A 27,953-nucleotide genomic window follows, 5' to 3' on the forward strand; every position below is an offset into this window, starting at 1 on the left:
AATAAAATGTCTACGGAGGGTGAAATTCACCCCTGTGCAGAGGGCGATCATGAGGTCTATGCAGCACTTAAGTCCCACTTACTTGAATGCTATCTTGAGTGCATAGACTTTGTGTTGGCCCTTGGCCTAGGGTGAATTTAATTGGAGTGCTCAGTGCAAGAAGAAGGTGATTGGTATTTGCAGTCATACCAACCTCAAACATCATGAGTCCATCTCCAAAAATAATGGTAAGATTTAAAAATAAAAAAACCCTATATTTTATTTGTTTTTCTCTGCAACCACAAAAGGCCAGAAATGTATTTTATTTTTAAATGAAGATTGACATCGCCACAAAATAACATAACTCCAAGAGGTGGGGATTCACAAAAACCACCAGATATCTTGGGAAACTTGTGAGAGTTGGCAACACTGCGGTACCCAAGCTCATTATTCAAGCTTTATGCAAGTGACGAGGTGCAGGGCTAAGGGAATAGTTCATGCCTTTCTACCTCAGGCACTAGACAGGATAGCGCTGGAAACGTGTCATTCATTTTCAGTGGAGAATGTTGGTACTGTGTCATCATGATGATGACGACAATCGGACAAAGAGATGCAAGATTTTGTCTTGAGATCCAGCTTCCTTTTCATTTCCATGGCAATACAGGAAAACTTTTGATCACTCACAGACATTTCAATATGCATCAACAAAGCTTTTGCCAGGGCGACAGCCAACTGACAGCTATGTTAGTAAGTTTGATTGGAACCTTCTGTTGTTTTTTTTCTGTTCCATCGCAAATCATGCAGCCTGAGGAAGTTGGGGCGGGGTGGGGGGGAAGAAATCCTACTTAAGGCAGTTCAAGTGAAATGTCAGTAGTTGAGAGAATATGTTTAATTCTTACTAAATTCACATCAGCATCTTTAGCTGACTGCAAGGCAAGGAAGTTCAAACCCCTTGAGGTAGTGAGTTCTAAAATAATTCACTGCTGCAGCACTTTGATGTCAGAAGTTCTTACTCATAAATATTTCTACTCATCTGTCTCTGTAACAGCTCCCTCACTCCCTTGTTCTTGCTCTCTGGGGTAGGAACAATCTTTTAGTACTCATTTGTACAGCACCTAGCACAATGGGGCCCTGATCCTTGTTCTGGGTCTCCAGGAGAAATATCGACAATAACAATCATGACCCAGCTCCAGTGGTATGCAGAATGGATGTAGTTTCCTGCATTCCTGTTGGGCCCGGTCTACTGCTAGAAATGGGCATTCATGATCACCAGGCCTCTGGCAAAGGTTTCTCCCCAAATGGCCTGCAAAAAGACCCCCACTTTCTGGGGAAGCTGCTGCTGGACAAAGAGGGGAGATACAGAAATATCACAGTGTATGTTGAAGAGGGTGTAATAAAAAAAAATAATAATGAGTGTTTCCAACTCCTTTTATCCAAGGCACTTTATCAGCATTGATTAAGTTTCACAAGACCTTCTGAGGTATCTAAATGTCCTCATCCCCCATCTACAGATGGAGAAACTGAGGCAGCCATGAGTAAAATGAGCAATAAGGTTAAAGCCAGGGACAGAACCCAGAAGTTCTAGCCCTCTGTTTGCCAGCCTAACCCATAGAAAGCATTCCCTCCATACCAGTTTACCACCCTCAAAACTTTTGTACAGTCTAGGCAGCAGTAGAGCCAAAGGCGCTGGTTAGTGTCCCTCATGCGCATGGAGCATCGTCTCAGTCATGACAGTAATGGAAATGCAAAGGGAACAGTGACTTTTGTTAGCAAAAGCCCCTAAATGTCCTGAATTGGAGCAGTTTGAGTAAGCGCCTGTCATGAGGATGAGCTTCTTGTTCTCTGTCAGATTAAATAGCCAGCCACAATACTCCTGGGTGACGTCTTCATTGGTTTCTTCAGACAGAGATCCCACTAATGGTTAACACACCAGTACGGGCATTCCAGTTCGCTCAACTGGAAGAAAGCCTCAGCCTGTCCGCCTCATTACGTAGCAGCTGTGACAATGTTTGAAAGCTGGACTGACAGGTCTCTAACTCAGATACACATTCATGTCAGCTCTTGTAAAGTTTGCACACCAGGGGACCTTTCTTTATGCAGATGATTCTTTATAGGCATGCATCCTCTTGCTTGCAGACTCCTGCCAATATAAGGAGAATGTATTTTATTCATCAGTTATGATTTCTTTCTTCTCCCTTCCTTGTGCTTTATTGCCACTGACAATTTTCAGTAAATGCAATAGGCTAATTTAAAATATCAGATGCAGCTGCAAACTATGTGCATGCATACATACAGTTAATTGTACATGCATAACATGAATATATGCATACTCACAAGCATGTGGATGTATGCGTAGTTCCCTGTTTGTGCATAGAAGTAAGCATATTTTCTGAGTGCCTGAAAGTCCTGATCTATGAAAAGTCAAGGCTCAGAGCTAGATTTTCAAATGAGTTGTGTATGAGTTTTCATACCCAATTGCCTAACTTGCACACACACTTCCTCCAATTATACGCACAATTCAAGGAGCTGCTTAGAGAAAATGAGCCTCGTTGTCTATTTGCTTTAGCAGCTATCTAAACTGTGCAATCACTCATGCAAACTAGGCATGCATTTGCATTTATATTTTGTATGTGCATGTATATGCTGGACTCATTTGAAAATCTAGCACTCCAAAACTGTTGGAGACACTGGCATTGTTCTGTAGGGAGTGGAAGAGGCACATCCTACAGACAGGCCATGTCTATCCTATGAGGACTATAGCAACATAGCTACAATGGCATAGCTATGCCAATGTAACTCTTTATGTAGACACAGCCTACACCATTGGAAGGTGTTTTTCTGTCGCTGTAGAAACACCACCTCCTGAATGATGGTAGCTGGGTTGATAGAAGCATTCTTCCATTGACCTAGCCACCTCTGCGTTTGGTTATTCAAAACCAAAACTGCTTCTGGTTTTGCCCCTTCCCAGAAAATATCTCGACACCAACACAGCAATGCTCTCTGCAGCAGTGTTTTAGAAAATGGTACAACCATTTCAAGAAGAGGGACTAGCTGGTTTCAAGAATTGGTAACGTGATACAAAACCTCTCATCTCCTGAGAGAGCCAGTGGGAGCCAAGTGATAAAAGACAGTGATATGCACAGTTCAAGCAGAAAAAGGGAGGTACCCTCTAAGTCCAGTCCAGAATGGTAATGACTGAAAACAAAGTTTTCTTATATTCACATATATTTATATAGTATAGGGGGAGCTGACAGCACCACCTAATGTTAAGGTTATTTAACACTTTCCATCAAAAGACCCCGTTTTCAGTTGCTTATAGTCTTGAAAAGTGTGCAGTAAATTAGGCCACACAATGAGAATAAAACAATACTGAATAGCTGCTCACAATCAGTGAGTCCCATCCATCCTGCAAATGAGGCAGGGGGCCTGTGTAAAAAAATAGTACGTAATTAAAAACTGTATCCTAATGCATACACACAAGAGCAACCTTAAGTCTAGTGTTTCCTAACTTTTGAGTGCTTCCCTTGGAAACTGAACACTTTTTTTTTTGCAATTCCTATACAATGTCCACTTGTTATACCAGCCTTCTTTTACCTTTGTGAGATGAAACCTGGGTGGTTTCAGTCCAGTTCCTAGTGTCCGCAACACATAATTGGCAGTAACTCTATTAGTAACTCTGCCCACCCGTCTCAGCAATGAGACCAGCGACTAGATGGGCATGGAGACCCCAGCACAATATTTCCCCGAGGAATGGTCCCACTAGAGCAGTGTTGGGGCACACTGCTGGTGGGCAGCATGGGAGAAGCCTGCAGCTCTGTTGCTCTTGCTGTACCTGTTCTGTGGATAAATAGCACACATTAGTGTATCGAGCTCTCAGTGCAGCACGAAAACCCAGTGTATCCAATAAATCACCTGACACACAAATGCCGATATAGCCTGCCAAGTCATTTTAACTCCAGTTGGTGGGGGTTTTTTTTTTTGGATCTATATATTTGAACTATTAAAAATAAAGTTGTTTTCTAACTACAGCTTCCATGTGTCACCAGTTCACCAAGCACCAGGAGAGATGGCGGATGCTTGGCTCAGGAGGGAGTGTGTATAACCAACTGGCATTGCAGGAGAGGAAACACAGCAATTGACTTTGGTCTGATTCTCCTCCTCCTTTAACGTGTGTTGACAGGCAGAGGGCCGGGGGGGAGCCAAGCGATGAAAGATAGTGATACATAGCTCAAGCACAAAAAGGGAGGTACTCCCTCTGTCCTGTCAGCAGCTTGTGGGGAGCAGCAGTAGTTTTATTGTGTCTCACTGTGGCTGGCCTTTTTAATCCAGCCCAGCAGCAATCATCACCTGTTGAGTTATTCTAATAGCTGATGAGAGGTTCCTTATGTGGATTTATCAGTGGTAGCAAATGCAGCAGGGAGTGAACCAGAATTGTAGGCTCAGATCCCAAACAGACTCAAGATCCCTTTTACAGGTAATGAGAGTTTCTCCGCTGAGTAAGGACTTCAGGATTGGCCTCCTAGAAATGTATGGACATTGATGATACTACAGGAGCTGGTATGATAAATGTGCTTCTTAAAAAGCTGGAAGATACGGGAATTGCGAAAGCTAACATGAGAGGTCAGGGCTACGATAATGGTGCCAACATGAGAGGAAAGAACAGAGGAGTGCAGACACGGATCCGAGAGTTAAACCCTCGAGCTTTTTTGTCCCATGCAGTTCTCATTCATTGAACTTGGTGGTCAGTGATGCAGCATCACCTTCTATTGAGGCTGCTGAATTTTTTTATGTAATTCAAAGCATCTATGTACTTTTCTCTGTATCGACCCATCGATGGCAAATTTTGAAGCAACATCTGGGAACATCCTCTCTGACACTGAAACCACTGAGTGCTACATGATGGGAAAGTTGAGTGGAGGCGATAAAGCAGGGGTTGGCAACGTTCGGCACGCGGCTCGCCAGGGTAAGCACCCTGGCGGGCTGGGACAGTTTTATTTACCTGCTGACGCGGCAGGTTCGGCCGATTGCGGCCCCCACTGTCCGCGGTTCGCTGTCCCGGGCCAATGGGAGCTGTGAGAAGTGGTGCGAGCGAGCGATGTGCTGGCCGCGGCTTCTCGCCGCTCCCATTGGCCTGGGACGGCAAACTGCGGCCAGTGGGGGCCGCGATCGGCCGAACCTGCTGTGTCAGCAGGTAAATAAAACTGGCCCGGCCCACCAGGGTGCTTACCCTGGCGAGCCGCGTGCTGAACGTTGCTGACCCCTGCGATAAAGCCTATCAAACACCAAATTGGGAAGATAGATGATGCCATAGTTGCCATTATGGAGGATAATGCTATGACAGGAACGGTTTGTGGGAGAACAATGACAGAGGGAAATGGAATCACCAGAAATGTACATAATTTCAAATTTCTGTGTGGCTTAGTTTTGTGGCATGACATACTGTTTGACATAAATGTTGTAAGTAAGAGACTCCAAGGTGTTGACCTTGATATATCTGGAGCAATGGAACAACTGGACAAAGCAAAGCCATACCTACAATCTTACCGGTCAGATGAAGGATTTCAAAATGTTCTGAAGAGTGCACAGAAGTTGGCAGAGGAACTTCACACTGAAGCTATTTTCCCAGCCATTCAAGAATACAAGAGTCACCAAAGAGGAAGACATTTTGATTCTGAGGCACGGGATAATCCCAGAAGAGACCCCAAACAACAATTCAAAGTTGAATTATTTAACCAAATGCTAGATTGTGCAATACAGTCAGTTGAACGTTTCATGCAGCTCAAGGAATACAGCAGTATATTTGGGATGTTGTAGGATATTCCAAAACTCCTCACTATACCTGAAGAAGATCTACACCAGCAATGCAGGGCACTAGAGACAGTGTTGACACATGATAACATGTGCAATATTGATATGAGTGATTTAGGTGATGAACTGAAAGCCCTTTCAAGATACATTTCAGCAGGATCAACTCCAAAGGCTGTTCTGGAATATATGCGCACAAATAAGATGACCACGCTCTTTCCAAATGCTTTTGTTGCTCTGCACATACTTCTAACACTTCCTGTAACAGTTGCCAGTGGAGAATGCAGTTTCTCCAAGCTGAAGCTAATAAAAACACGTCTACGCTCCACAATGACACACGGGAGGCTGGTTGACCTTGCAACATCTCAATAGAGCATGAACTGGCCCAGGCTGTGGACCTTCAGCAGGAAGCAGTTCAAATCTTTGCAACCAAGAAGGCACGGAAAGCACCACTTTGATTATTCAAACAGATAAAAATGCCAGTGTTTACTATACAGACAAGAAAAGTTACATTTGCTGTTCAGGCATTTGAAAGTTAAGTGTTAGAAAGCTGGCTAGATCGTCGGGCTCAACGGGTAGTGATCAATGGCTCCATGTCTAGTTGGCAGCCGGTTTCAAGTGGAGTGCCCCAAGGGTCGGTCCTGGGGCCGGTTTTGTTTAATATCTTTATTAATGATCTGGAGGATGGTGTGGACTGCACTCTCAGCAAGTTTGCAGATGACACTAAACTAGGAGGCGTGGTAGATACACTAGAGGGTAGGGATCGGATACAGAGGGACCTAGACAAATTAGAGGATTGGGCAGAAAAAAACCTGATGAGGTTCAACAAGGACAAGTGCAGAGTCCTGCACTTAGGACGGAAGAATCCCATGCACTGCTACAGACTAGGGACCGAATGGCTAGGTAGCAGTTCTGCTGAAAAGGACCTAGGGGTCACAGTGGACGAGAAGCTGGATATGAGTCAACAGTGTGCTCTTGTTGCCAAGAAGGCTAACGGCATTTTGGGCTGTATAAGTAGGGGCATTGCCAGCAGATCGAGGAACGTGATCATTCCCCTTTATTCGACATTGGTGAGGCCTCATCTGGAATACTGTGTCCAGTTTTGGGCCCCACACTACAAGAAGGATGTGGAAAAATTGGAAAGAGTCCAGCGGAGGGCAACAAAAATGATTAGGGGTCTGGAGCACATGACTTATGAGGAGAGGCTGAGAGAACTGGGATTGTTTAGTCTCCAGAAGAGAAGAATGAGGGGGGATTTGATAGCAGCCTTCAACTACCTGAAGGGGGGTTCCAAAGAGGATGGAGCTCGGCTGTTCTCAGTGGTGGCAGATGACAGAACAAGGAGCAATGGTCTCAAGTTGCGGTGGGGGAGGTCCAGGTTGGATATCAGGAAAAACTATTTCACTAGGAGGGTGGTGAAACACTGGAATGCGTTACCTAGGGAGGTGGTGGAGTCTCCTTCCTTGGAGGTTTTTAAGGCCCGGCTTGACAAAGCCCTGGCTGGGATGATTTAGCTGGGAATTGGTCCTGCTTTGAGCAGGGGGTTGGACTAGATGACCTCTTGAGGTCCCTTCCAACTCTGATATTCTATGATTCTATGATTCTATGTTACTTAAAATGTTCGAACAAGGCATTTTAAGTTGTTAGTTCTCCTTTATTGGGGTAGGTAGCAGAGCAGTACCATGAGAGGAGTAGAACAGGAAGAAGGCAGAATTGAGACCTTTCAAAGTTTTGGCCCAAGCAAGGGGGCATGGGGGCATCATTTGAGCTCCCCGCCTCAGGTGCCAAAATGTTGTGGGCCGGCCCTGACTGGATCAGTGGTTCTCAACAAGGACTCCGGGGCCCCTGCAGGGCCGTGAGCAGGTTTCAGAGGGTCCGCCAAGCAGGACCAGTGTTAGACTCGCTGGGGCCCAGGGCAGAAAGCCTAAGCCCTGCTGAGCAGGGCTGAAGCCCGAGGTCCTGAGCCCACCAGCTGGGGCTGAAGCAGAAGCTTGAGCAACTTAGCTTCATGGGGCGCCCTGTGGTGTGAGGCCCTGGACAATTGCCTTGCTTGCTATCCCTTAACACCAGCCCTGGCTTTTATATGCAGAAAACAGTTGTGGCACTTGTTGGCCATGGAGTTTCTATAGCATGGGGTGCAGGTGGGGGTGGGGGGTATGGGGGGCTCAGAAAGAAAAAGGTTGAGAATCCCTGAACTGGATGATCTAACAGGTGTTTCCTACCCTTAACTTCTCTTCCCAGTCAAAAAAAATGTTCAGGTGAAGTTTGATTGAGAAGACATGCTGGTAATTTAAGGGTACAAATCCTTATAAGAACATTGGAGCAATAAAAAACAACTATGAACAAAGCCAGGAAATTTAGAGTTAAGGTTAAACTTAAAAGACATTTGAAAGTATGGAATATATGCATGGAGGACCAGAGCTAAGGATGCTGTGGCTGGCAGCCTGTTCTATGAAATGCAGTGTTGGTCCACTGCTACCTCTTTAGAAGTACAGCTGATAGAATTATTTTTAAAATGGGGGGGATTGTTGTTGAAAAAATGGCCTGTTGTGGAAAATGAAAGATTTCATGTGGTTGGGGTCAAACACCCGCAATTCCCTCTGATATAACCCACAGTCTGCCATTCTCTCACCCCATTTCCAAATACCCTGTTGACAGCATGGATAAGGCACAGAGGAAGGATGACAGAAAAACTTAATACAAACCTCTTGGCGCCTGGGGTTTTTGAAGACAGATATGAAGGCCTCAGTACTTCAGTGAGCCACTGAAAGGGAGCTAAAGAACTGAGCAACAAGACACAACAGTACAGCTTCCCCCACAAACCCTAGCCAGTCATTGCCTCCTTTCCATGCACCCAACATAGTGCTGGCCTACCATCCATTTCCAAAGGTCACATGTTGCCAGGGAATTACAACACAAGCTATCCTTATCCTCTCCACTCTAAACTCTCCCTTCTAGGTCCCCACTATCAGAATTGAGCTCCTAGCCATCTGTCTGCTGAGGAATTTCTGATGCAACCAGCAATGTAGTAGCCATTTAGCTTCCTACACCAGCGTTTCTCAAACTGGGATCCGCGTGGGGGGTGGTGGACTCCAGGGATCCACCAGCCCCGCTGATCAACTCCTTCCCCTCCCTCCATCAACCCCTCCTCCTCCTCCCCAGTGCCTCCTGCATACCACGGAACAGCTGTTCAGCAGCATCAGGAGGTGCTGGGAAGGAGGGGGAGGAGTGGGGATGGGGCACGCTCGGGGGAGGGGGTGGAAAGAGGCAGGCAAGAGGAGGAGCAGGGATGGAGTGGGGGCAGGAAGAGGCGGGGCAGGGTTCGGGCCTTGGGGGAAGAGGTGGAGTGGGGGCAGGGCCTGGGGTGCGCAGAGAGCTTGGGGGTCTGTGAAAAAATCTAAATCAAAATAGGGGTTCTTGGGTTGTTAAAGTTTGAGAACCGCTGCCCTATACATTTCCCCTACCTGCTCCCCATTGCTCCTTTCAGGTTTCCCCCCAGGCATTGCTAGCTCAGTGAAAGGCATGACTTAACATAGGGCCTGTGGCTGCTCAGGGGAGTGGAAAGGGGATGGCTGGAAATATACAACAGGCTACATTGTGCTAATTTCATTGAACAATGTGCAACTGATTTTGTAGGAGCAATATCTGAGAACAGATTTCAACAATTGCTTATGTGATGATTTTGTTAACAAAGCAAAGGACATGCACTGGGAAGCTTATTGATTCTATCTGTTGGGCATAGTTTGCTTCCTAGAATTCTGAGTTAATGATGGGCCAGGACCGAAATACCAATTTACCTAACAGCTGGCTGTATAATGCAGCCATTCGGCATGAAGAGAAGTGCAGCTGACCTGTATGGAAAACTCAGATAATTGCCCTCAAAATGATAGTCCAGGATTTTATGGACAGTGTAGATTTTCTGATCTACATTCAGCTGCATTAACACACCAATGATGGGCTTGGGGGAGGAAGAGGAGGCAAGGACAGAGGATGTGAAGGCTTCTTCACTGTGCTGTGCACTTCCTCAACTGAGCCCCACCCTGCATAATGACTCTGTGGAAACAACTGACATATGGCATGTTCCACAGATGGATCGGCATCTGGACATAGAAATCCAGGGACATCTGGTGCATTGGTGCTTTACCTGACCTGTTCTAAGTGGCCAGCAACCAGATCTCTGGGGTATGTACCCTCGTGGTTCTCCCCTGCAGTGAAACAGAGCAGTCCAGACAATGGCCAGCTGTTAACTCCCTTGTTCCTATGACTGTTGAAGACAGGCAGTGGAAACAAAAGGGGGTTTGCTATGCAAGAGCATGTAACTATTTCAACTGTCCACATGTTGACTGGATACATGTCACCTCAGGACAGGATGCAGAGCTAACATTTTTAGACACCATTAATGACTACTTCTTGGAGCGCTAGTCCTGGAACCCACAAAGGGAGAAGCAATTCTTGATTTAGTCCTAAGTAGTGCTTGCTCAGGATCTGGTCCAAGAGGTGAATATAACTGAACCACTTGGTAATAGTGACCATACTGTAATTACATTTAACCTCCTTGTGTGTGTGGGTGGTGGTGGGGATACCAAAGAAACACCACAGTAGCATTTTAACTTCAAAAAGATGAACTACACAAAAATGAGGAAGCTAGTTAAATGGAAATTAAAAGGAATAGTCACAAGAGTGAAATGCCTGCAAACCTCATGGAGATTATTTAAAAACACCGTGATAGAGGCTCAAACTTAATATATCCCCAATTAAAAAAAAAAAAAAAAAAAAAAACAGCAAGAAAGCCAAAACAAATGCCACATGGCTAAAAAGCAGCGTAAAAAGAGGTGGTTGGAGGCAAAAAGGCATCCTTTAAAAAATGGAAGTCAAATCCTACTGAGAAAAATAGGAAGTAAACTCTGGCAAGTCAAATGTAAAAGCATAATTAGGCAGGCCAAGAAGGAATTTGAACAATAACTAGCTAAAGACACAACACCTAACAGCATTTTTAAAAATATATCAGCAGCAAGAAGCCTGCCAAACAATCAGTGGGGCCCTGGATGATTAAGGTGCTAAAGGATGCACCTACAGTATGTCCAGAGCTAGCCCAATTCATTTCATTTGTGATCTGGGCAGGATTTGAACTAATTTCCACTAGCCTTTCATCCCCGTGTGCACTGCAACAGCCCATCAGCCAGCCAGCCCCCTCCCCACTCCCCGTGTTGTCTTCTGATGCTGTGGTAATTTCAGCCTTAATGTATTAAAAATATAATTTTTCATGAGCCATTTCCCAGCTGTCATTGTGATCCTATCACAGCAGGAGGCTCAGCAGTGTAATCACATCTCGGCTGCCTCTCAACATGAGGCCAGGAGAGTTGCAGCCGCTTAGCTTTATTATGTTGAGCATTTGGACTAAGTTATTTAAAGCTTGTGTGAGGTGGCCTCTGATTAGAGAGCTGCTTCGGCGTTTGATCTAGAAAACGATGCTATCATGCTAAAGGTCTCCCAACTGAGTCGGAATTACCCTGCCATATTCTTCACATTACTGTTGATTACAGAATAGGCCCAAGGCCTGGAGATAACCGGAACCAGCTCTGAACTGGAGCTTCCCACGGCCGGGGGGAGGCAATTTGAGCTCGTCTGGAAGAGGGGTACGTGATCATGGGCGGTGGGTAGAAGATGCTGGGAAGGCTAAGCGTCCCCAAATGGGGCAAGAAATGCCGGATGTGGAACACCTCCCTTGGAGGCACCCCGGCTCGCCACCTTTGAAGTGCTGCTGCTGAAAGCACCCGATAAGTGGGGGGAAGGGAGGGGCACTGGCTCCTGGACCGTGGCTCTGCCCCTGCTCTGCCCTAAGGCCTTGCCCCCACTCAGCCTCTTCCCTCGTGGTCCCGCCAGTGCTGCTCCTCTTCCTCCTCACCCCCCTGCCCACCACTTGCCCCCTCTGCTCTCATTCCGCCCATCACTTGCCCTTAAGGCAGGAGGGGGCAGAAAGGAGTGAGTGGTGGGGACTTGGGGGAAGGGGTGGAGAGGTGGGAGCGGTGGGCCAAGAGGGCCTGGAGGGAAAAGACAGAATGGAGGCGGGGCCTTGGAGGAAGAGGCTGAGCGGGACTGGGGCCTCAGGGTGGAGCAGGAGTGGAGCGCAGGCAGGGCCTCGGGGGGAGTAAGCTGAGTGGGGGCAGGGCCCCACAACCATTTCTAGGGAGCTTCCGGTGCTCGCACTCAGCCTCCCCAAACATAAGAATCACGTGCCACCTTTTTATGTGATCTTGTCTAATATTAATTAAAAGCCCCAACATAAGTTACGATTCCATTGTACTAGGTATTGCACACACGTAGAATTGGATAAAGTCTCTCTACCTTGGAGACCTTACAATCCAAAACCAGACAAACAGATGACCACCACCTTTCCTCAGGCTCATCTCCAGACCCAGCTCTTCATTTCCCCTTTGACTTATAACCTTGCAGTGTCTCCGTCTGTCACCACCAAGAAGACTCTGCTTCCTCCCAATCCACAGGCAGCGGCTGCAAGGAGGGATGGCGTGAGATTGTAGGGGATGGTGCTAGAGAATTGTGGGCTGGGAGGGAGCCTCAGATTTTGGTTAACTACACATACATATCCCAGCTGGGCTTTTCCTGAGTTATCACTAACTTTTGCTTAGGAAATACCATTCCTTGAGCAATACCAATAGCACAAGCACAAGCAGCTATTAAATACTGTGATGAATGGCACCTTAGATTTAATGCCATAGATAGAGAGATAGATACATATAGATGGGATACATATGAGGATAGATGGACAGAAAAATAGATTTTCCATTTATGAGCTGCTTTTCACTTGTTGTGTATTGCTGAGTATACTTTTTTTTATATGGAAGCCACCTGAAGTTCAGCAGAAATCTAATATATCTGTCTCTCTAACCTATCCATCTAATCTATCCATCTAATCTAGCTTTGCACATTTCCTAGAACAGCCAGATTCTGGGTTCACCTGATCTCCTCTGGAAGTTTGGATCAGAGAATGCTTTGTCTCCAGCTCTCAGGTGCATTGAACCAGAGGAGCACAGCTGTTATGAGTGACTCAGATCAGAATTCAGTCTTTAATTTAGATCAGGCTTGATCTTGGATCAAGTCCTGAGGTCCTTTCTCCATTTTCTCGGAATTCACTGGGCGTTTGGCTTGAAAAAGGACTGAGTAAAAATTAAGGACCTTGGGATTTGGCCCCTTAAGTATATGAATATGAAGAGCCGGTTCTGAGAGGTGCTGAATGCTGAGCAAGCACCTGCAGGTCCTATAGTAAACCCCCTTCCAGGGCTGGAGTCGCTCAGTTACCCACATGTAACCAAGAGAAGCCCGGGAAAGACAATAGGGGAAGAGAGGAACTGAACATGTGCAGTGTCTTCCTTACTGTCCACATAGAGAGTGGGGCTCTTTGCAGGCTAAATGGGCCAGGCGGCCTGAAAATGGTGCCACCTCCCCCAACAGCCCTGGGCCAGGGAGAATCAGGCTGAAGATGACTCCCTGCAACTTGTTAGAATGTTAGATGACTCCCTCCACAAGTTAGAATCAGCATGATGGAAGCTGTTCCCATGCCTCTTGCGTGCCCCTGCTAGAGCTACATGGGATTTACTGCAGACTGAGGGAGGAATGACCCCTTCCCTCATGGCCTCAGCAGAGAGGAGTGAGAAGACACTGTGACAAAGTTCCTCCTCTATCTTGGTGGGTCCTGCACTTATTGGCGGATTTTCTTGCCTCAGAGATTCACCATGTGGGTTGAGGAACAGCCCAGAGACCTTCCCTTCTGGAAGAACTCACAGTCCAGGTCAATTGGGAGGTTTGGGGGGAAATCCAGGCCCGCCCTCTACTCCAGGTTCCAGCCCAGGGCCCTGTGGATTGCAGCTGTCTATAGTGCCTCCTGTAACAGCTGCATGACACTACCACTCCCTGGGCTACTTCCCCATGGCCTCCTCCAAACACCTTCCTTATTCTCACCACAGGATCTTCTTCCTGGTGTCTGATAATGCTTGTACTCCTCAGTCCTCCAGCAGCACACCCTCTCAGCTCCTTGCACCTCTTGCTCCCAGCTCCTCGCACTCGCCCCACAAACTGAAGTGAGCTCCTTTTAAAACCCAGGTGCCCTGATTAGCCTGCCTTAATTGATTCTAGCAGCTTCTTCTTAATTGGCTCCAGGTGTCCTAATTAGCCTGCCTGCCTTAACTGGTTCTAGCCGGTTCCTGATTACTCTAGTGCAGTCCCTGCTCTGGTCACTCAGGGAACAGAAAACTACTCATCCAGTGACCAGTATATTTGTCCTCTACCAGACTCCTGTACCCCACTGGTCTGGGTCTGTCACAACACATTAGGGGAACGAAAATGGGTTACACAAGTTCTCTCTCCCCTAGGCAGCTCCATGGCTGCAGGGGGCATGGATCCCACCCTTTCCCCTTCTGATGCATCAAACAGACCACACTCAGCATGGATCATCCCAATGCCTGGTTCCCAGGGGCTTACACAACCTTACTGACATCAAGATGTGACTGTGAGCTCTTCAAATTAGGGTTCTCGTTGTCACACCTGTGCATAAACCACCTCACCTAACGCTGGTGTTGTATAATCTTAGGAGCTGAAAGCTGTTGGTAGCAGCTCACAATATGTCACTGCTCTTGAGTTTAAACTGTAAACCCTTGCTCTAATCAAACCTCACCACCAGCCCTAGCCTACCCTTAATGCAGAGCCAAACCCCAACACTGCCTCCTTTGCCCACCTCCACTTCTAGCACAGTTTAATACGTTTAGAGAGGATCTGCTTAAATGTGTTGGGCCAGGTTAGTCTCCGGTGTCACACTACTGACTCCAATGGAGTGACACCAGGAAAGAATCAGGGTTTCTAGTCAACTTAAACCGAAATTAGCCAAAGTCTTTGGAAAGTGTCAGCGTCGGAGGGTTTTGTTCTAATTGCACGGCCAATGAAAACACTTGCATAAACCCCACTGTCATGGAAAATGTGATGCTCTCCCTCCAATTGATTGGAGTCTCCCCCTAGATTCAAAGGCAAAGGCTGCCATCCATCGTAACTATTGATGCTTCTCTTTACATCAGTAAGGAATGGCAAGTTGGAGCCTCTAGGGCAGAGCTTCTTGCTGGTCGCTTACAGAGAGCTGGCTCATTACGTGGTGCTGACACCTCCTCCTTATTCCCAGCTGCTAAACTGCATGAAAAGACAGCTAATAATACAAGGAATACTCACCTAATATTACTTCTCCATGGCAACACAGGCTGTAGTTATTATCATGACCTGCATTTTTATTCCCGTAATGGCTAACGGACCCAGGTGAAACCAAGGTATCGCAGTGCTCAGTGCCGTACACACACAGTGTGTGAGAGGGTTGCTACCCCAAAGTCCTTACAATCTAAATAGAGATGACGGATAAAGGGTGTAAGGTGAATCAGAGGCAGAGAGAGGGGCAGTGACTGGCCCTAGGTCACCCAGCAGGCCAGTGGCAGAGCCAGAACTGATTCCCAGCTCTCCTGATTCCCAGTCCAAGGCTTTATCTGCTGGATCCTGCTACCTCAGGCCTGGTTTGTGGTTGCGAATGACAGGGTAAGTGTCCATGAGACAATCTCTCTATTAAAATGTGGCCCATGCTTGTGGCATCAGTCTCCTGGTAGCTGCTGATTTCCAGCTCGGCTTGCCCCTGCACAATGGCTGCGAGTGACAGGAAGTGGCTGCTTGCTAAGCAAATTCCTGCTCTCTCTGAATGACTCTGTACTCCTTAGGCCCAGTCTACACTTTAAAGTCAGGTCGGTGTATGTACATCCCGTACAGACCTAGCTATGCCAACCGAACACCCCGTGTAGATGCAGCTGTGTCAATGGAAGAATGCTACCATCACTTGGGGAGGTGGTGATCCTACACCGATAGAAAAGCCCTTCCATCACTGTAGGCTGTACCTACTCTATGGGGTAATGCCAACATAGTTACGGCAACATAGCTATGCCGGTGTAGTCTCCAGAGTGTAGACGTACCTTTAGACAAGCCAGCTCTGCTGACCAGGGGTGGGGGAAAGGGTGTAAATGGAAAACAAACACACACCATTTAGTAATAGTTTCTGCCTTGCTCTGCACCTGCTGCCAGCAATGCTACAGATGGGTGCGGAGATGAAGTGGGTAAGTCCCATTCACTCTTTGACATGTACTTCTGCAGCAGATCTGGACTGGTCACAGAGCTTGCTTACACACACCAGCTGTGTTACTCATAAGATTCTTTAATGCTCTGCGAGTATAGCTGAGGTTAGCTCAAATAAGGTATTTTGCACACAGTGCCACCTTATGGCTGAACAATATAATGTAGTTTAACATTCCATTCCGTCTCCCGTTTAAGTTCTATATTCCTACCATTTTCAATACATTTATACTCTCACACTGTCTTTGAAGTTCAGTTGGTATCAGTCTGCTAAGTGTGGAATTATACTGGTTTCCTAATTACATGACCCTAACATGTAATGACTTGGTCATGTGGCTGTCCGTTAATTGCAACGACTGGCTGCAGTTCGTTTAGAATCCTTGAGTCTTCACGTTCTGCATCTGCCATCTGTAAAGTTTGCTCTGTTGATTGTTCTTTCAGAGGAACAAAGTGTAGCTGTTGACAGCTTCTGTTAAACTCTCCACTGTTGGTCTTGATCATATATAAACATATGATCTGAGCACTGATTCTATTTCTTTACAACAGCTGGAGGTATCCATCCTTTTTCTCCATCCAGTTTGATGCAAACATGGTCTATACCCAGCAGTTTTCTAGCTGAGTGACATCTAGGGTAAATGTGTTCCTAAGCTCTGTTAGCTTTTTTATCTGATTTGGCTACTCTCTTCATGTCTGACCACTTTGGAAATAGGTTCTTTTCTAAAGTTGGAACAGTAGTTCTGAATTGTCTTCCCATCAGGAGTTGTAGGTGCTAGATGTAGTCCAGCACCTACTGTTGGTGTTGATCTGTAACTCAGAAGAGCAACGAATGGATCTTCCTGCCGTAGGATTTTTTTGGCTGTCTGTACAGCTCTCTCAGCCTCTCCATTCACTTGTGGGTAATGTCGGCTGCTATTTCATCAGAATGACTTAAATTCTGCTGCCGTGAATTGTGGCCTGTTGTCCATCACTAGTTGTTCTGGAATACTGAAATAAGCACAAGTGCACTTCGATTTCTCAATAACACTGCAATATGTTATGTCTTTCAAGTACATTATTTCTATAAACCTGAAAAAAATAATCCATGACAACAAGGAAATGATGTCTTGTGAATCTGCATCAATCTGCAGCTAGTCTCTTCCAAGGTCTACCTGGTGGACGTGTTTCTACACTGTATGGTTCAATGTTATCTCTTAAGTTGATTTGTACTGTATCTACTTTCAAAAATCCAATATCATCAAGTACGCCATTGAGTTCTTACACCATTCTCACTAGGCCCATGATGGCTGACACAATGTGACTGAGAAGTTGTTGGTCATCTTTTGATCTTATCTGCTCTGAATGCAAAGCTTTTATCTTTGTAAGTTGTTTCTTTGGTGAACAAGCCCATGCAGTTCAGAATCTCTCTAGTGCTAGTCAGAGCTGTGTCAGGTGTGGGAGGGGCTGATGGTGATTGCCCCTTCGGAGATGACTGTGATGTCAGTTCCTGAGTCTCTAGCCTGGTCATGAATCTTCGCTTTCTCTTTCCAGGCAGGCTTTAGGTCATCACAAGTGATAGATTCCGGGAACAATGGCTCTGTAACACAAATCAATTCCCTGACTGCTTTGGTGCACCCAACAGCTGCAAAATGTCCATATTTCATGCAATTATTACATTGTGTGCCTCTGGCTGGACACATATCATCTCTTCAATTATGACTTTTTCCACCCCTTGTGCATGTAGGCTGGAATTTGTCTCTCTTAGCCTGGGAGTTCTCTCTCCTTGCCTCCGGGGTTTAATGATAATGACTTGTAACACTCAAGTATCTGTTTACAGTTTCTAAGGCTAGGTCTACACTGGGGGGGGGAGGGGGTCGATTTAAGATAGGCAAATTCAGCTACGTAAATAGCGTAGCTCAATTCGACGTATCCTATTCGACTTACCCCGCTGTGAGGATGGCGGCAAATCGACCACCGCGGCTCCCCCGTCGACGGCGCTTACTCCTCCTGACGAGGTGGGAGTACGTGCATCGCTTCGGGGATCAATTTATCCGTCTAGATGAGACGTGATAAATCGATCCCCGAGAGATCGATTTCTATCCACCGATCCGGGCGGGTAGTGTAGATTAGCCCTAAGCTACTTTCAGGTTTGTCAAATTGCTCTAGGTTCTGGTGAGTCACCAGCTCAGGCTGCTTGGCTCCCTGTATAGCTGTGGCTAGGATTAAGGTTATATCTACACTACACAGCTTTTAGCAATATGGCTGTGCCACTGCAGCTGTGCCGCTAAAAGTCGCGCAGTGTAGCTGCTGTTTGTTGGCTCTCCTGCTGACAAAATTTTCCACCCCGAATGAGCGGCATTTGTGTTGTCGGCAGGAGAGCGCTCCTGCTGACAACACGCTGTTCACACTGGCCGTTGTCGCAGCAAAATTTTTGTCTTTTGGGGGGTGAGGGGGATGATTAACGCCTCTGATAGACAAAAGTTTTGTCGGTCAATTGCCAGTGTAGACATAGCTGCTGTGCAAAGGTTTTATCTGTTCACCCAATAACCAGCCTGTTTCTGATATTTTCATGTTTTGCATTCCCAAAAATCATAATTTTCAGCCAATGTATGCAGAACTTTTATAAAACATTCAACATTTTCCTCTAGTTCTTGGATTCTCTAGTGAAAACATGCTCTTTCGTAAACCACATTTCTCTGAAGTATGCATCAAACATACCCAGAATCCTTTCCTAGCCATCTTTGTGACTATCTTCAGTAAAGTCAAAGGATTTAACGATATGCTCTGCTTGCTTCCCCATAGCATAAATTAAAGAAGATACCCGTATAGTTCAAGTTTCTTTGTGGAACTTGGTGGCAATGCAAAATCTTTCAAAATATTGTTTCCAGTCTGTCCATTGTGAATATTGCTCAACGCTGAAGTTCTCTTGGATATTGAAGAATGGCATGAGGAAGAGATCCTGCAACATTTGTTGTTTTGTTCCTCCTGTCTGCAACCTTTCTTGGAATTTTCCTTATGTTTCTGTTTTTAGTTTACTCCTGACACCATGTCCTGTATTTCTGGACCAGATATGAACTGGTCACAGACCTTGCTCATATACACCAAATGTGTTTATCATAAGATCCTTTAATGCTGTGCGAGGTATGGCTCAGGTTAGCTTAAATATGGCATGTTACACACTGCGCCACCTAGTGGCTGAACAGTATGATACAGTTTAACATTCCATTACACATTTTTTCCGCATTACATTCACACACGTGGAACCAAGGGGATTCCCAGAGCAATTATAGGAGTTTTAGAGGAGGGGAAAGAACTGAGGGTACATCTGGGGTATGATTCCCACTCAAGCAGACATACTTTCACTAGCTTTCACTGAGCTACAGTGCCAAAAATAGAATGTAGCTGCTCCAGCATGAGCTGCAGAAAGGGGGCTAGCCACACCACGTATTTGCCCATCCAAGATCCTATGCACATATGCCACGACAACACTCTATTTTTAACATGATAGCTAGATGAGAGCAAGCGCAAGTATGTCTACTTGAGCTGGGAATCACACCTCCATCTGGAAGTGTAGACATACCCTGAATTCCATCCTCACGCGACCATACTGGCAAACCGACCTGGAGAGGTCAAGAACATTGTCTCATCACGTTTGTTACCCACTGAGACTCTTCCTCCCTTCAAGATCCAGGAGGCCTGGAAATTAAAGAATAAGCAGCAATGCATCTATAGAGATAGTCTATCCTGCCATATCCACACCTGGGCCACCCTGTCACTGTATCAGCAAACAAGGGCTGTTCCTGTACATTCTAGTCAACTCAATTTCCTCTAAAACTACCAATCAAGAGCAAAATTAAAGATTTATTTTCTATCCATTCTTGAAGCAAAATGAATGGATCTAATATTTTGGCTAGAAATACATGCCTTTGTCAAGCAGCTTCAACAAAACCTGCTGAGGCATTGGGTACCAGTAGAGAAACAATAAAGAAAACAGTAAAGGAATCATCTCCGTGCCTGCACCTCTCTCTTCCTCTCATGTCTCTAAAAAGTTCAGGCACAAATTTAAGCTAAACAAATTCAAACTGGAAATAAGATGTAAATAGTCAACAGTGAGGGTAATTATCCATTGGGACAACTTACTAAGGGTTGTGGTGGATTCTCCATCACTGGCAATTTTTAAATGAAGACTGGATGTGTTACTAAAAGATCTGCTCTACTTTAGACAGGAATTATGTCAGGGAAGTTCTATACCCTCTGTTACCCAGGAGGTCAGACTAGATAATCACAGTGTTCCCAGCTGGCCTTAACATTGATGAATCTATTAATACTACAACATTTATGACCTATAATGCACACATTTAACTCTTTCCCCCACTTTACTAAATGACAGGCAACACAAGAAAATGTGCTTGGAAACATTCCCCTATGTGTACCTGTAAGAGAGGTTCCTTGAGAATAAGTATTGAAAGATCAGATATGGAGTGAGATCGCTTTGTGAAAAGTGTTTGCCCACGGGAGATATAGTGTTTTTGTCTTTTATCATTTTTCTGTGGGTGAGTTCATTCGAGAGCAGAGTGATTGTCTGGTTTCACCTACATTGTTGTTACTGGGGCATTTAGTGCACTGGATGAGATACAGCACATGTTGTGATAGGCATGTGTAGGACCCACAAATCTTGAAAGCTGTGTTGTTGGGGTATCGATCATTGTAGCTTGCTGGAAAACCTGCTTCGATACAGAAGAAAGAAACCCACTGACCAAACACCTACCACACTGCATTAGAACCCATTAAACTATTACAACCCAAACTCTATAGGACCATGTCCTGAAAGTAATTGTTCCTGACTCCCCTCTTCTAGTCTTCAAACAACCCCCCCAACCTCGCCAAGTTGATCATCAGAAGCAAGCTCCCCACAGACCAGGACTCATTAACTCAAAGCAGCACCAGACCCTGCCAGAATAACAGATGGAAAACCTGCAGATGCTGTAGTCACACCTCTGATTGCAGTGTAGACATACCTCTCGGAGAGGAAGACCCATTTTCAAAAGGGAAGTCCCACTTACTTCCAGTGAGATTTAAACTTCTAGGGGCCAGCATTTGTAAAAATATTTAGGTAGCTAAAAATGCAGAGAGGTGCCTAGGTGCTTTTTAAAATCCCACTAGGTGCCTAACTCCTGTTAGTTGCAATGGCATTTAGGGGCTTTTGAAAATTTCAATAGACATGTATTTTTAGGCACCTAAAAAGGCAGGGCCCTGGAGCATCCATGGAGTCAGTGCCTATGCTGGGTACCTTTTATCCACCTTTCTGTGAATCTCTGCTTTCTATTCTCACTGAACTGCTAGGCAACCATAGCAAATAGGAAGAAAGTGCCCTGCCTGTATCACTCATATGGCCATGCATATCCGTTCCTACCACAAGTCAGCTTGTGCTTTCCATTTCTAACATACCCTGGAGTGACCCAGCGAGACTGTGAACATCCCCGCTAGAGCTGGTAAGAAGATGCCAAATTATTTTTCAGATTTTCTTTTGTTTATATCTATCTATCTGTAATCTCCCAAAATACTTTTCTGGTTTTCAAACAAAAAACAGAATGGAAAACTGAAAATAAATTCAGGTTTTGAAAACTGTTTTCAGTAAAAAAATTCAGTTTTCAAAAACCCCAAATTGAATTTTTTAAAGAAAATTGTTATCAAAATTTTTTTGTTTGTGTTTTGTTGCTGAAGGAAAAAAACTGAAAATTTTGACCACACTGAAAATTTCTTGTGAACATTTTTGTTTTGGTCGCAAAGCTATTTTGTGTCAAAAAAAAATGTTGACCAACTCTTATCATAATCCTTAGAAGAAAGGAAGCAGAACAAATCTAACAACAGCCTTGCAGATGAATTTTCCCTTATGGGACTGACAGCACAGGGTCATTTACATAATATATTAATTAAAAGGAAAGAAGAACATGACTTCATGTCATTGGTATCTCCAGTCAGGCTGTCTGGCAGGATGAACTGTCCCTGTTCAGTGGGCAGGGCCGGCTCTAGGCACCAGCAAAACAAGCTGGTGCTTGGGGCGGCACATTTTTAGGGGCGGCATTCTGGCGCGGGCCATGTCGCCCCTAAAAATGTGCCCCGGCCGCCCTAACTCACCTCTGCTGCTGCCGCTCGCGCGCCGCTGCTCGCCCTCCCTCCCAGGCTCTCAAACCCATGAGAGTCTGGGAGGGAGGGGGAGACCCTGAGTGGCCGCGGCGCACGCGCTGCTTCTCCCTCTCCCTCCCTCCCTCCTAGCCTTGAGAGCCTGGGGGGAGGAGCCAGGGCTGGGGATTTGGGGAAGGGGCGGAGTTGAGGCGGGGCCGGGGGTGGGGTAAGAAAAAAACGGGGGGGGGGGGAAGGGCGGCCAAAATTGCTTTCGCTTGGGGCGGCAAAAATCCTAGAGCCGGCCCTGTCAGTGGGTCTGTGTAGGTGGTGACTTTTGTCATAAGAAAGCTCCAGAAGAGGGATCATTAACCATCACATCTACATGCCCATAAAGAATGGGATTTCAGGATGATGGATGAAGAACCTGAAGCTGCAATGCATCTTCCCAGTAAGTCCACTTCACTACAGTACTATATCTTCACACAGCAGACTTTAGTAAAGTACCACTGCATTCTCTGAGTTAAAACTAATACTTATTACAGTTAGATTCATGTAAAGTAATAATTATTTTACAATTTAATCTATGCACTACATTTTCATTGGGCCTTAAACATGGTCCAATGGACAAGGCATTGGACTGGGAGTCAGGACATCTTGGTCCAATTCCTGACTCCCACACTGACTTATTTCATTGCCTTGTGCAAGTCACTTGACAAGTGTGTGCCTCAAGCTACCCCACCAATGGGGGCAATGGAGCTGCTTATGGTGAGTTCTGTGAATGAAGAGTTCTATGGTATATAAGTGCTAAGTGGTAGTATGGGATAGTCAGGTTTTTTTTTTTCGAGGTCCAAATTTCTTGGTCAAGGTATAGTCAATGTCCAGAGTCCAGAGAAAATAATAAAAAATAACAACAATAATAAGTAAAAAAAAAGATTTCGGGGTCCATTCAAAAGCATCTGACGGTCTGGATTTGGCCCCCGGTCTGCCTATTGACTACCCCTAGTATTTATTATTAATGGCACACTCGATATTTGCAAATGCATCAGTATGAATATGCCAAACCTAATGTTTGCACAGGCAAAGTGAGCAAGTGTTCCCAAAATACCTCTTTGTGGTGATAATTACACTGGCCAAATGCTGAAGTCCTTACTTAGGCAAAATTCTCATTGAAGTCAATAGGAGTATTGCCTGATTAACTAATGAGCAAAAACTAAGACTGGGGCAATCAGGACTTAGCCCAAGTGGCACATGCAATTGCTTATTTGTGGTCATAAATATGGGATTTTCTGTGTTCAGTACAATGCTTTTGCCAAGCTGGTATGTGTGAAAACAGAGGCCTGCTGAAAATTTGGCCCAGCAAGATCAACAAACAGTTGCCACAGCTTTGGCGGGATCTGTATGCTTTCCATATCTCACAGGAATAATGCTGTGAATTTTTCTGGCAGCTTCATTCTCATAACTTTCCTGAGATTTTTTTTTTTTTTTTTTACATCTACTTTTTTTTTATTCTACCATTTAGAAATTGTCACTCTCTTCATAATACATTATTATTCCATTAGGATCACTTCAGCTAACAAACATTAAAGGTACAACTGCCCGGAGGTCTCCTGGTATGGTGTACATTAAAGTTTAATGCTGTATTGATGTGTGCATTGTGTTTTGTATGAGCCAAACTGTTCCATTAACTATGCGCAAAGGGCTATGGAGTTATAACATTTATCTCCACGGACGCTCCGGATTACTTTTTCCTGTTGCATGCCTTCGAGGCTAAACACTGAGTCTTCAATTTACGTAGAACTGTTAAAAATTTTAAACCTTTGTAAATGATGAACCATTTGTCAACGTAACGGCATTTTTGTCAGCCTTGGCTTGGGAGGATAAAGAAATATTGGTGACTTTCCACTGGTCATTTTTTTTTTCATTTAAAGCATGAGTAGGGTAGAAACAGTATCTATTATTAATAGATATATGTTTTATTAAACATATAAAGACCACAAAGATTTGTAACTTTAATAATCCAGTTTCTTATTTTAAATTCTATAACATTATTATTTATTGAACAACTGGGGATATTTCTTATAGGATCTTAGGTAGGAAAGCCATAATAAAATGGATAACTATGCTATATAGGGGAAGAAATATTCTAGCTGACTTAAGAGCATACTGACAAGGTATTTTTTCATAATTTTTAAAATAAATGTTTCACTGGCTATTTACAATAAGGACCTATAAAGTTTGGACCTGAAATCTATTTCCTTAGTTTATTTCCTCTGTTGCGCACATGTTATAGCAGGGCTGCTCGTGGGGCTGGTGTGTGTTTACTGCAGGGCTGCTGACGGATGCTGGCATTGTTATTTTTTGCCAATTTTATATTTAGCTAATTTTGTTTAGTTGTCACTATGCTACGTAAAATGACCAAGGGAACTCTCTTATGCACAGAGTAGTCCTTAGGTCTGAGATGACTATGCAAATGGAAATTGGAAGTGGAAATGGGGGACAGAATTTCATGCACTGCTCTATCTCTTTGGTTTGATCCAGTTTCATGGGGGTTTTACTTGATATTGTTCCGTTTATTATACACATTGCTGAAAATAAAGCATTATGATATAGAAATCTCAAAACCATGCAATCTGCATATCAAATGTGACATGGTACATTCCACAGTTACATTAACATGTCACAGAGATAATACATTACCCTTCATTGTCTGGCATAGTAACTGATATCACATATACAAATTGTAAAAAACACAAACAACAAAAAACAAGTGTAATCAATGTTCACGGGGGTTGTAGAAGTAAAACTGATGTTTTATCAGTTATCTATAAGTACAGTTATGATTAGAACTAGTCAGGAATTTTCCAGTGAAAAATTATTTCATCGGAACATTTTCCATTTGTCAAAACTGAAACTATTTGAGAGACAATTGTTACAATAATTTGTAATCTACTCACCCCCTCTTTCAATCCTTTGACTGCAGAGGTGTTAACAGATCACTATACCTTGAATGGTCCCTGTAATCGGGCGCACCCACTCTCTCACTAGCAGGGCCGCCCAGGGGAGGGAGGGGCAATTTGCCCCAGGCCCCCATGAGAGTTTTTCGGGGCCCCTGGAGCAGGGTCCTTCACTCGCTCTGAGGGCCCTGGAAAACTCTCGTGGGGCCCAGCCCCCCCAGAGATTCTTCCGCTCCAGGTCTTCGGCAGCAATTCAGCAGCGGGGGGTCCTTCCGCCCCGGGACCTGCCACCGAAGCGCCGGGTCTTCCCGCCGAAGACCCCAGGCCCCCTGAATCCTCTGGGCAGCCCTGTTCACTAGTGCCCCCTGTCGCAATGCATGTGCTCAGTTTGTGGTGCATCTTTGCTGACTCAGCCCTCTGACTAAATCTCACATAGTCTATATGTGAAATAAAAGTCAAACCCCTTCTGGGATATAAGTTCAACCCGGGCCGATCTCGAAGCCCTTAGTAATGTCTTTTGATCTGCAGCACTATCTCTGGACTCGCTCTTCAATCAGTCCAGCAGAGCCTATCACAGTACCCTGCTCCGAACAGTCTCAGCCCCTTCTGGGAATCTCTCAAATTGTCCCCGCTTTTCCAGCAGTCCTGGCCCGGGTGGGGCACATCCTCCAGGGCTCCCTTACTGGAGACTCTTTGCTTCTCTGGGTCTTTCTGGCCCCAGCTCTTTAGCTGGGCCACTAAAAGAGTTCAGTTCCCCTTCCAGGGTGTATCAAAGTCCAGGCCACTTTCCCAGTGGTTGGTGGGGGGACCCAGGCCCACCCTCTACTCTGGGTCCCAGCCCTGGGACCCTATAGATAGCAGCCATCCACCACAGCCTTTTAAGTAATCGGTGTTGTTGCTACAATTCCCTGGGCCCCTTCCCCACAGCCCCAGTTCATGATTTGCCCTTACCTTGTGGCCTTGTCCTGGTTGAGTCCCAGCAGCCAGCCTGGAACTCGGTTGTGTTCCCCCTGGCCTCTGCCAGCACTGCTCTGTTCAGGCTCCTGTAGCTCCCTCAGCCAGCCAGGCACACCATCCATGTTCTTCCAGCTTCAGCAAGGAACTGAACTCACTCTGGCCCTGCAGCTCTTCTTATACTAGCCTGCTGGACCCCGACTGGCTGTTTCCCACACAGCCACTCTTGGCAGCTCGGAGGACCTCTTTACTGTCCTTTCCTGGGGCGGGGTGTGGCAGGGCTGCGAGGCCTTCAGACCTAGTCCACGCTGTCACTGTCCCTTACAATACGTGCTAACTACTCATGCTGAACAAGCTGTTTGTTCCACCTTGCACTTTCCTGTGATACTGGGAATTCCTTTCCCAGACCAGAAGAAGAGCTCTGTGTAGCGTGAAAGCTTGTCTCTGTCACCAGCTGAAGTTGGTCCAATGAAAGATATAACCTCACCCACCTAGTATGTCTAATATCCTGGGACTGACACGGCATACAACACATGAATGGTGTTACCTTGGAGATACAATGGAAAACCAAAGATTGGATATTAACTTTTAATGACAGGCAGTCAAGGGGCAGAGTATTTGACACCAGCTTGACTGGAGCTTGACACAAAGAATGAGGTGTCAGGACATCGTGCTAAGCACTGCTGCCCCATGCAGAGGGAGAGATGGACTCCTGGATGTTTTGAACCAGAAGCAGGTTGGGTTGCCAGCACCGCATAGCTGTAAACTCTGCTGTTCCTTTGTAATCTAAGGACCCCAAAATACTGTATTCCGCTTGACCAATAACTGCTGTCTTGTTTTGAAAAGGTTGTCCTGTGTCTCTGCACACGTCAGCTGGCTGCAGAACTCCCACAGGCATAGGCGCCGACGCGCTGAGGGCTCCAGAGCTTTAGCACCTACAGGGAAAAAATAGAGGGTGCTCAGCATCCACTAGCCATAGCCGTTCGGCAGGCTGCGGGAGGTGCTCGGGGGAGGGTGGAGAGCAGCGAGCAGCGGGCCGAGGGAGGGAGCGGAGCAGGGTCAGAAGAGGCAGACTGAGGGCGGGGCCTCACAGGAAGGGGCGGAGTGGGGGAAGAGCTTCGGGACAGAGTGGGGGTGGAACACCATCCGGAAAAATAAAAGTCAGTGTCTGTGCCCACATGGGCAAAGTTTCCAACAGAAATTAAAGCTCTTTTGAGTTCACTGAAGGAGCCATGGTGAGAAACAGAGGTGCAGGAGCCAGGGTCCAGTCTTGGAGTAGTGGAGGCACGGGGCTCCCTCCTGCAACAAATGGAGGCACTCCTGGGGTACACACCCAGAGATATTGTATAAGGGTCAGAGGCCTAGCATGCCCTGTTGATCTGTGACAGTGTCTTTATGGGATCAGGTCCTTAGCTATTATTTTGATAGTCAAGTCTGTAGCTAGATACAGCATAAACATTACTCACCTGCTACATCGTTTATCAGGGAAGGCATCAGACAGGACATCGAGCTGATATGGAATCCCTGTCCATGGAGGTTTTCAAGAACAGATATAGCTCTGCCAGCAGAGCCCTGTAGTGTAAAATCACCTACCCAACCAAAAACCCATTCTGTCAGGTGTAGGAACACCACCTCCCTGAACCAGGTTAGCTGTGTCAATGGAAGCCCTCGTGGCTGAGTCTACACTGTGGGTTACGTCGGCACAGGTATGTCCGTCAGTTTTTCCCCACACCCCTAACTGACACAGTATGTCAATGTAACTTTTCAGTGCAGAGCAGGCCCCACACAGACAGATTTTCGTTAGCACATATGGTTGAAGAATCACCGCTCTCTGTATGGAAACTGTACTAGTGTGTAAAGAAGGGGATCGGTGCATGAACGCATCACTGACACCTATACAAAGTGCATGTAATATGCTACCATCAGTGTGAGTGAGTGAGTGCAGGATGCTGACTGGGCCGTGGTTCCACACCCACTTCACACACGTGTAAA

General features: G+C 45.8%; 1 long non-coding RNA gene across 1 annotated transcript; it reads right to left on the minus strand.

Moving 5' to 3' along the window:
* Positions 1 to 233: 233 nt before the first annotated feature.
* Positions 234 to 27,953, minus strand: LOC122174482 (uncharacterized). Its single transcript, XR_006176372.2, has 2 exons — positions 25,959 to 27,953; positions 234 to 2,119 (listed from the first exon to the last, which is right to left on the minus strand). It is a non-coding gene; the product is annotated as an uncharacterized LOC122174482 (long non-coding RNA).

This window comes from Chrysemys picta, chromosome 13 (assembly GCF_011386835.1).
Source record: "Chrysemys picta bellii isolate R12L10 chromosome 13, ASM1138683v2, whole genome shotgun sequence".
NCBI classification, from domain to species: Eukaryota; Metazoa; Chordata; order Testudines; family Emydidae; genus Chrysemys; species Chrysemys picta.